Source organism: Rhamphochromis sp. 'chilingali' (genome assembly GCF_963969265.1).
Source record: "Rhamphochromis sp. 'chilingali' genome assembly, chromosome: 8".
In the NCBI taxonomy this organism is placed as follows: domain Eukaryota; kingdom Metazoa; phylum Chordata; class Actinopteri; order Cichliformes; family Cichlidae; genus Rhamphochromis; species Rhamphochromis sp. 'chilingali'.
Genome location: NC_137935.1, coordinates 2,229,127 through 2,238,316, shown reverse-complemented (window position 1 = coordinate 2,238,316; position 9,190 = coordinate 2,229,127). Strand labels below are relative to the sequence as shown.

General features: G+C 41.2%; 1 long non-coding RNA gene across 1 annotated transcript; it reads left to right on the top strand.

The window, feature by feature from the left end:
* Positions 1-8,313: 8,313 nt before the first annotated feature.
* On the top strand, positions 8,314-9,061 carry LOC308401381. Its single transcript, XR_013972556.1, has 3 exons — positions 8,314-8,552; positions 8,794-8,926; positions 9,038-9,061. It is a non-coding gene; the product is annotated as an uncharacterized lncRNA (long non-coding RNA).
* Positions 9,062-9,190: the final 129 nt, after the last annotated feature.

Here is a 9,190-nt window from a genome sequence, read left to right as displayed (position 1 = left end):
TTCTTCCTGTTTCCAGATATCCAGTCTGTGCTTCAGCCCCGGGAAAACGTCTCCTATTCAAACTTTGCACCATCTTTTTATCTGTCTGTTCGGCCGCCTGCAGTGTCTTCTCTCTCAGCCACACACACTCTTTACACAGCCCTGTGTGTGTGTGTGTGTGTGTGTGTGTTTCAGTCTAAGTGTTGACGCTGACTTGTCTGGATGGACTAAATGCTCCATGAATCGCCCGGATCAGCTGCAGGAAAACTCTCCCTGTGTGCTGCCCGCTCCCATCAGCCTGCAGCGCTCGCTCGCTTTCACAGAAATCAGCTCCACTTTCATCTTTTTCTCAGTGAGGTTTGAGGCTGGACTTTTAATTTGGAGGGCTGCTGATCCCGAGTCATATTCAGTGTTTTGTGTTTGCTTACATAATGCAGCTGCTCTCATAAAGTGCACCTACAGCAAATCCCGAGCAGATAAGACGGGTCTGACAGCGAGCATTGTCTCATTTTAAATCCAGCGAGCAGCAGCTGTTACAGATGAAAAGTGCGTCACATAAATAAAATCCATGTAATGCAGGCTTTGAGCTTTACACTGGAGTATGTGCGCAGCGTTCGCGCAGCAGTGTGTGATTACGGGGCCGTTAAATTTAGATGAAAAGTAAAAACCAAACATCTGTTCCTGCTGAACTGTGGACGCAGGAGTCGCTCAGTCGTCTGCGGCGATGACCGTTTGTCTCTGTGAAAAGTGTGTTTTTGTATCAGCTGTGATGTTGGGGAGAAACTTTGTTTTCCACTTCAGTCTGTAAAATTATTTTGCCGTTTGCTTTTTAAAAAAATCAGAAGTTGTTAATAAAAAGTAAGTTATGAGCTTTGCCCCTAAATTCTGATTTTACTCACATATTTCAATTCTTATGTGTTTGATATTTGCATCTTATGACATTTATTGTTTATTGGCTTTATTGGTTGTTCTGATTGGTTGTCTAATGACTTTTACACAGAATAGACTACCCGTCTACCCCCCTCCCTCGAGGGGGATAACCGGGTAGTCCTCCATGGAGGATGCCACCACCACCACCATCTGCTCCTGGATCTTCCAAACAAACCGGCCTCAATCAGCCCGACTCGGCCCGCACCTCCCGGACCCCTGCAGAGCTGCGTTCTCTGCCCCCTCTGAGATGAGAAGGCGTACAGGGTGGAGGTAGAGAACTTGTCCCGCTGCTGCAAAGAGAATAACCTGAAGCTGACGTCTCATAATGGGTGTCAGCAGGCACAGACAGGTCCACTCAACTCTCACTGTAAATGGAGAACAGGTGGAATATGACCTCACCTGGTGTAGGGCTGGGCCATATCATACCGTTCACGGTATAATGTTGGGCAACGATAAGAAAATGAAATATGGCGATAGAATTTGGGTAAAACGCGCATGCGCTGTGCCTTTGTTTTCATACGCACATGGCGGAGAAAGCGGATCGTTGAATGAAACCATGAACCTTTGATTTTTCTGAAAGTCGACAGAGCCCCTTATAATCCCGTGTGCCTTATGTATGAACTCTGGTTGTGTTTACTGACCTCGAAACGATTTTATGTGCACGGCGCTCGAAAATCTGTCAGATGTTTCAGTACGACTTTGCTGAGCTACGAAGCCGCACCGCTTGATGGATTGTCGGAGCGTTACGGCATCGTAGGCAGGAGCCTCGCGGAGTGATACGTGCTGTGCTTCAACATAATGTTACCGCAGGGGTCGGCAACCTTTCTGATGATGAGTGCATCTAAAATTTGCTCAGCAGTCAGTGTGCCATATGATTGCATTAGCAATAAATTTAATAATGCTCTATATTAACAGTTACACATTATATAGAACAACTTTATAGAATTATATTTGTTCGCAGATGTTGGCAGCTGTCAGCGAATAGTTATCAGCTATTTTGAAACAACAAAAAAGACTTTATCCATAACAGCAAATGAACTGTACAACAGAAAATGCAAATGCTATTTATGGCCTCCTCACAACAATGATAAGAAAAATAAAATGAGCCAATATGGCATGTTTGTTAATACAGAGACACACATGTTACTGTGATCTCTGGTCTCCCACTCAGAGACACAGGTCTCAGAGTGTCCAGCATTCAGAGGCTGCCTGAGGACACATGTGAGAGAAAATCTGCTCACACAGACATGTAGAGCCAAATACTGTCAATAAGGCCTCTGCAATGTTCTGAAGACAGTTAAACTTGTCAGGTAGTGATGTCCAGCAGGTGAACATGCAGCTCCATGAACACGCACAGCTGTGGATTCCAGCTGCGTCTGTAGTTCTGCAAACTTTGACCCCCACAGAGTCGAGCTTTTCAGTTCAATCAGCTGCATTTCGATGTCGCATTAACTGGCATTAACTCAGCCAGTTAATGTGAGACAAACCAGCTGCTCATTGAAGCTTTCTGGTTTGATCAGAAAAGAAAACATTGGTCCAAACACCTGAAAACACATTGTGAATTCTGTCTCAGTCTACGGATGTATCCGTGTGTTTCCGTGGTGCTGATGCTGCGCTGAGCGGACAGATGCTGAAGCATTTGAAGTGTTGGAATGTGTAAATTTCATCGCTCAAAGTTATTTTTAGCCAATTACAAGTTGAATCTGGTAGTTGGGGTTGCTAAGATATCGTCATTAAGAAGCGGCACAACTAATGTGTCTATGCGAGCTGATTTGCGATGTGCATCGCTGGCCCGGCCATTTATTTTTTAATGCACCTCTCAGATTGATTCACTGCGTGTCGTGCCCAGGGCTGGACTGGGACAAAAAAATGGGCATTTTGACTAGAGACCGGCCCACCAGGCATTAAAGCCATAAAGCCTTTGAATGAAAGCAAACGCTGTTGTGACAGTGATGTACTATGCATTTTACATCAGATAAAAACTTTGGTTGTAAGATTCAGATAATTATTTAATAAAAGTGAGACATTTTAAATGAGAATAAGAAAGAAAAGTATTTCTTTGTGCCCCCCTCTCCCTGTTAATGCCCTACCTGCCCCCCTGGCAACACTTTGCTAGACCCGCCCCTGCACAGTTACCAGCTGTCAGCTACTTAGAAAAGGATCCTGGTGTTATTTGTCTCTCAGAAACAGTTCATAACTTCAACTCATCCATGTCACCTAAAAGGTAAACCTGTTTCTCCATCACAGCTCTGATGATTCAGTAAGGACATCTCCTGGTTTCATCTTCATGTTTCCCTCTCACCACATATCCAAACCATATCATGACCAATGTTGCCTCTAATGTTTCATGTGTCTGAGCAAACACACAAACTCCCTGAGCGTCCCCTGGACCACTGTGAGCAACAGCAGACGTGTGCACTGTGGTCACGCCAGCATCCAAGTTACATGTTTATTAAAATAATCACATTACAGCATTTACATTTATGTTAGACGACTTTTAATGAACTGCTTTACAATGACAATTTAAACAAATCTAGTTCCTGACCTGTAGCATGTTAACACTACTGGAAGGAAAAATAACTTGAACTCCAATTTTGAAAACACAACTTTCTTTCTTTTTTTTTAAATAAAGCTCTGACTTGTATGATGAGTCTGTGGTCTGGGAGAGAGTCTGTAACTCTCTGTCTGCAAAATACAGTAAATAATGAGCAATGTTGGGCAATTAATTATATAGTTACTTCTTCAAAAAAGTTACTGAGTCATGCAAACAACAAAGTGTTTTGCAGCTTTTACCTAAAAATGCAGCCAAGGTGTTTTTAAACAAACATTTCAAACTATTTACAGAACAATCAGCTGTTCTGCATCAAATCTGATGCCACACAAATTATTTGTGCCGCTCCAAAAAATAATTTCTGTCCACTATGAGATGAAGGAGAACAACAGCCTGATACCTGCAGGCCTGACAGCAGCAGATGTATCACTGCTGTAACACCTGTAACACTCAGCAGTCGCCTCATTGTTCTGACACACACAACAACACTACTGACTACACTACACACTAACTACACAAGATTTGTGCTAAACGTCTCAAATCTCTCACATCTCAAAACACGCCGTCACTCCTAAAACTTCCCCCTCCCTAAACCACTAAATACCATGTTGCCTTATCATTTTTTGATTGGTCAACGTGGTACATTTTTCCACCAATAGGAAAGGCTGGGCGGGGGTTTGGTTTCCAAATATAAACAACGACAGTATTCAGGAAGAAAAACAAACATTGCAGATATTTTATCATAACTCTGGTTTTACGTGGCCGATCAACACAATTTAAAAACTGGTATAAAGTCCACACTTTTCCCGTCAGTTGTTCCGTCTGTCCTGCTCACATCTCCAATGGTTGTACACGTTGTCATTAACGTGGCTTCACTCCACATCAGCCGCTTTGCTAAAACACCGGTGTCGCACATAAGGACGCGTCATAGCCTGTCAGCGACGCTGATTAGCTGCGTCTGTGGGATAAGATGGCATCTTTCTAATCCCATACAGGAGCAGCCAGTCACTCACTGACTAACACTGCAAAACACGATTGTTAAAGTTTTAATGTTAATTTCAATTCAGGTCAGATTTTGTTTGTGCGCAACGCAGATTCTCTGTGCGCAGAGACGTGCCAGCAGTGCGCTATTGCCCGCAGTTTTTACAGCTGTGGCTCCAGCAAACATCAGCTGATACTAGAAATTAATATTAAATAAATTCTAACAACAGCTGATCAAGCTAAAACGTGCTGCTGTTGTTTAGCGCGACATCCGCTGGTTTCCTCTTTCTGGCGCAAAGTGGGCAATAAACAAACAAGAGAGAAAAGCTGATCAGCTGATCATTGATCAGTTTCATGATTGAAGTAGCAACAGGAGAACTGCGGTCAAGTGAGCCCTCACTTACGAAGTCACAGTCAAGCTAGCCGCCCCGCCAGCCGCACCGAGAATGTGGTTGCACTACTCTTACGCATATTACGGTATCGGTGCCGACTGGTTTAGAAACGCAGTGTTTTCTGTCCTGACACTATTTTACTTCACAATCCACTCCCAGTTTTAGTGTATCTCCACTTTCCCCCCTGTGATCCACAGCCCAAATTACTGTATGATTCAGAGAAAATTAACAATAAAATTTACCCAATTTACTCAACTGTACTCTTAATATTCTCATCTTTGAGCTCAGATTACAGGAAAACTGTAAGAGGTGACGCAGATATTTTACTGGATTATGACTCTGGGCCATCTCCACTCTTCACCCTGTGATCCACAGCCAAATATACTGTACGGTTTCTGAGATTGCTGTGTTGACAGAGTATGATAAAGGCTAAGAAAATATACTGCCTAAAATAATATCAAAGTTATACAACAAATTACAAAATTGCCACATCTGCTGTTATTGCCATGTGTTAGAGCATTATTTAGTCATAGAAAATACATATCATTGTAATATCATCAGTAAAAGAAATACTCCCACTATGTAAGACATGTTTTTAAATTCAGTTAATAAATATTGTAATAAATGTAGGACCCTCCAGGGGTTAAAGACATAATGCAAAGCATGTTTGTTTCTTATTGCTTACAAATGTGTTTGCCTTTAACATAATTTACATTTCATTTATACATTTTCACAGACGAAACAATAAAAGAGGTTTCCTGAACTGTTCTTGATGGCCCAAATTTTGAATCCTTTTGAGGGTGATGCATTATCCAAGAAAGTGGGAAATTTGTTCATTGATCTCTGACCCTCGCTGACTATGACGCCTCCTAATTCTGCTTCCAGCCTTGTTGATTAATTTGTTCTTCCTTTTGGCATCCCTGTCACTGATGCTGTCACCAGTTGTACACAGCATCTCTGTTTGTCCACCAGTCTAATCTGTAATTCAGGTGAACCCAGAATTACATGTATCTTTGTAATGTTTCAAAAAATATACACTATATGTTGATGGGCATTGTCACACTTTTCTTTCCGTTATAAGTAAGAATCTCTATGGTTTTAATGACAATTCATATACAGATTGTGGAGGACATTTAATTCAACATTCAAAAAAGTTCCTCATCAGCAGACTGTAGTACAATTTCAGCCCACCGTTAATAAACCCATCCAATGCAGGGTTATCAGAGAAATTATGCAAATGTTATGTTTTCATGTACTGGTAATCTATTTATCATTTATCATGATTCCTGCTCTGATGATTACTTTCTTCTACTTCTGTAATTTTAATAGATAAAGGATGTTGAACATTAAGCTCCAAACAGGATGAGTGAGGAAGACCACAGAGGAGAATCATGGATGTAGTAAAATAATACATGCAGTTGTTTTTTTTTTCATGGTGGAGGAGCAACTTCTGATACTATCTTAAAGAAAAAACACATCAAATTGAAGAGTAAAAATAATGACAACAATATGTCTACATTTTTTTTATTAATTCCTTAAAGTAAATGCAGTCTTGTCATGGTCAGAGTTGCCCACTCATATTTAACTAATTCAAATACAATTACTGCATATCAATGCTTATGTTCTAATAAAAGGCATTGTTTAATACTTCTTCCATGACAACCCAAATAAATCAATGAGAGGGAAACGGGAAGATTAGTAATAAGGCAAGGTTTACTGTTCATTTACCATGCCCTGATAACAGTAAGCTTAACAAAAGAAAAATGTTGGGGACGAGAACCGGGCGGCTGAGCCAGATCAAAGACATTACTAAAACAAAAAGACGCCAACAGCTTCCCTAAAGTGGAAATAAAATAATATGCAAAACAAAAGGCCTGTGTACCTGCTTGACACATACAGTGGGGCAAAAAAGTATTTAGTCAGCCACCGATTGTGCAAGTTCCCCCACCTAAAATGATGACAGAGGTCAGTAATTTGCACCAGAGGTACACTTCAACTGTGAGAGACAGAATGTGAAAAAAAAATCCATGAATCCACATGGTAGGATTTGTAAAGAATTTATTCGTAAATCAGGGTGGAAAATAAGTATTCGGTCAATAACAAAAATACAACTCAATACTTTGTAACATAACCTTTGTTGGCAATAACAGAGGTCAAACGTTTACTATAGGTCTTTACCAGGTTTGCACACACAGTAGCTGGTATTTTGGCCCATTCCTCCATGCAGATCTTCTCGAGAGCAGTGATGTTTTGGGGCTGTCGCCGAGCAACACGGACTTTCAACTCCCGCCACAGATTTTCTATGGGGTTGAGGTCTGGAGACTGGCTAGGCCACTCCAGGACTTTCAAATGCTTCTTACGGAGCCACTCCTTTGTTGCCCGGGCGGTGTGTTTTGGATCATTGTCATGTTGGAAGACCTAGCCTCGTTTCATGTTCAAAGTTCTCACTGATGGAAGGAGGTTTTGGCTCAAAATCTCACGATACATGGCCCCATTCATTCTGTCCTTAACACGGATCAGTCGTCCTGTCCCCTTGGCAGAAAAACAGCCCCATAGCATGATGTTTCCACCCCCATGCTTCACAGAAGGTATGGTGTTCTTGGGATGCAACTCAGTATTCTTCTTCCTCCAAACACGACGAGTTGAGTTTATACCAAAAAGTTCTACTTTGGTTTCATCTGACCACATGACATTCTCCCAATCCTCTGCTGTATCATCCATGTGCTCTCTGGCAAACTTCAGACGGGCCTGGACATGCACTGGCTTCAGCAGCGAACACGTCTGGCACTGCGGGATTTGATTCCCTGCCGTTGTAGTGTGTTACTGATGGTGACCTTTGTTACTTTGGTCCCAGCTCTCTGCAGGTCATTCACCAGGTCCCCCCGTGTGGTTCTGGGATCTTTGCTCACCGTTCTCATGATCATTTTGACCCCACGGGATGAGATCTTGCGTGGAGCCCCAGATCGAGGGAGATTATCAGTGGTCTTGTATGTCTTCCATTTTCTGATGATTGCTCCCACAGTTGATTTCTTCACACCAAGCTGCTTGCCTATTGTAGATTCACTCTTCCCAGTCTGGTGCAGGTCTACAATACTTTTCCTGGTGTCCTTCGAGAGCTCTTCGGTCTTGGCCATGGCGGAGTTTGGAGTCTGACTGTTTGAGGCTGTGGACAGGTGTCTTTTATACAGATGATGAGTTCAAACAGGTGCCATTCATACAGGTAACGAGTGGGGGACAGAAAAGCTTCTTACAGAAGACGTTACAGGTCTGTGAGAGCCAGAGATTTTCCTTGTTTGAGGTGACCAAATACTTATTTTCCACCCTGATTTACGAATAAATTCTTTACAAATCCTACCATGTGAATTCATGGATTTTTTTTTCACATTCTGTCTCTCACAGTTGAAGTGTACCTCTGGTGCAAATTACTGACCTCTGTCATCATTTTAAGTGGGGGAACTTACACAATCGGTGGCTGACTAAATACTTTTTTGAGTTAGATTTAAAACCGTTGTAATTGATTACAATGAATGTTCTCATAAGAAGAATTATTTGAATTTAGTTACTATTGTCTTGTTGAAACACAGGTCGCATATTTGTGGAAACAACAGGAAACGGAAGTTGTTGTTTCTGTGGTCCCATCTCAGATTAGAGGTAACAACTTTGTCATACGTCACAGTGAGTTCCTGACCCTTAGACCACACAGCTGGCTTGTTGGAGAGGTATGTAAACTAGTTATTTAAAAAAAAAAAAAGTATTGCATAAGGTTAACGTTAAAGCTGGGGCAGGACATTAGTTTTTCCCTACACATTCAGTAAGTACTACTTTAGATTGACATTCCAGGCATATCCTCATGACTGAATACTGAGTATACGTAAGTAAAAAAAATCTTTATTAACCTTTGTATTCCAAAACTTTATCATGTTTACAAAGTAATAAAAGGTTATTTATTATACTCCTCAGGTCATTGAAAGTCTCCTGCACCACTGGGCCATTCGGCTAAATCAGGGGAATAATATCTACATTATGAACCACTACACGAGCGGTGTGATCCTCTATGGAGAGAGAACTAATCAGGAGACAAAGCTTGTCCAAGGTAAAAAAAATTTTTTATATATTCTAGAATTAATTTTTTAAAAGTTAATTAATGTCTCAAAATGGAAACGGTATTGTTGCAAATTTGTAATTAATTCCTAATATGTCACAGGTGAACTTTGACAACTACAGAGCCGTTTTATCCTTTGTGAACATTGGAAATATACACTGGAAGTTTCTGGTTAGTATGAGCAGCATTTCTGTGAAAACAGTTTGTTTCAATAACACATTATTGAAAATTTATGTACTTTTTAAATTTATATAT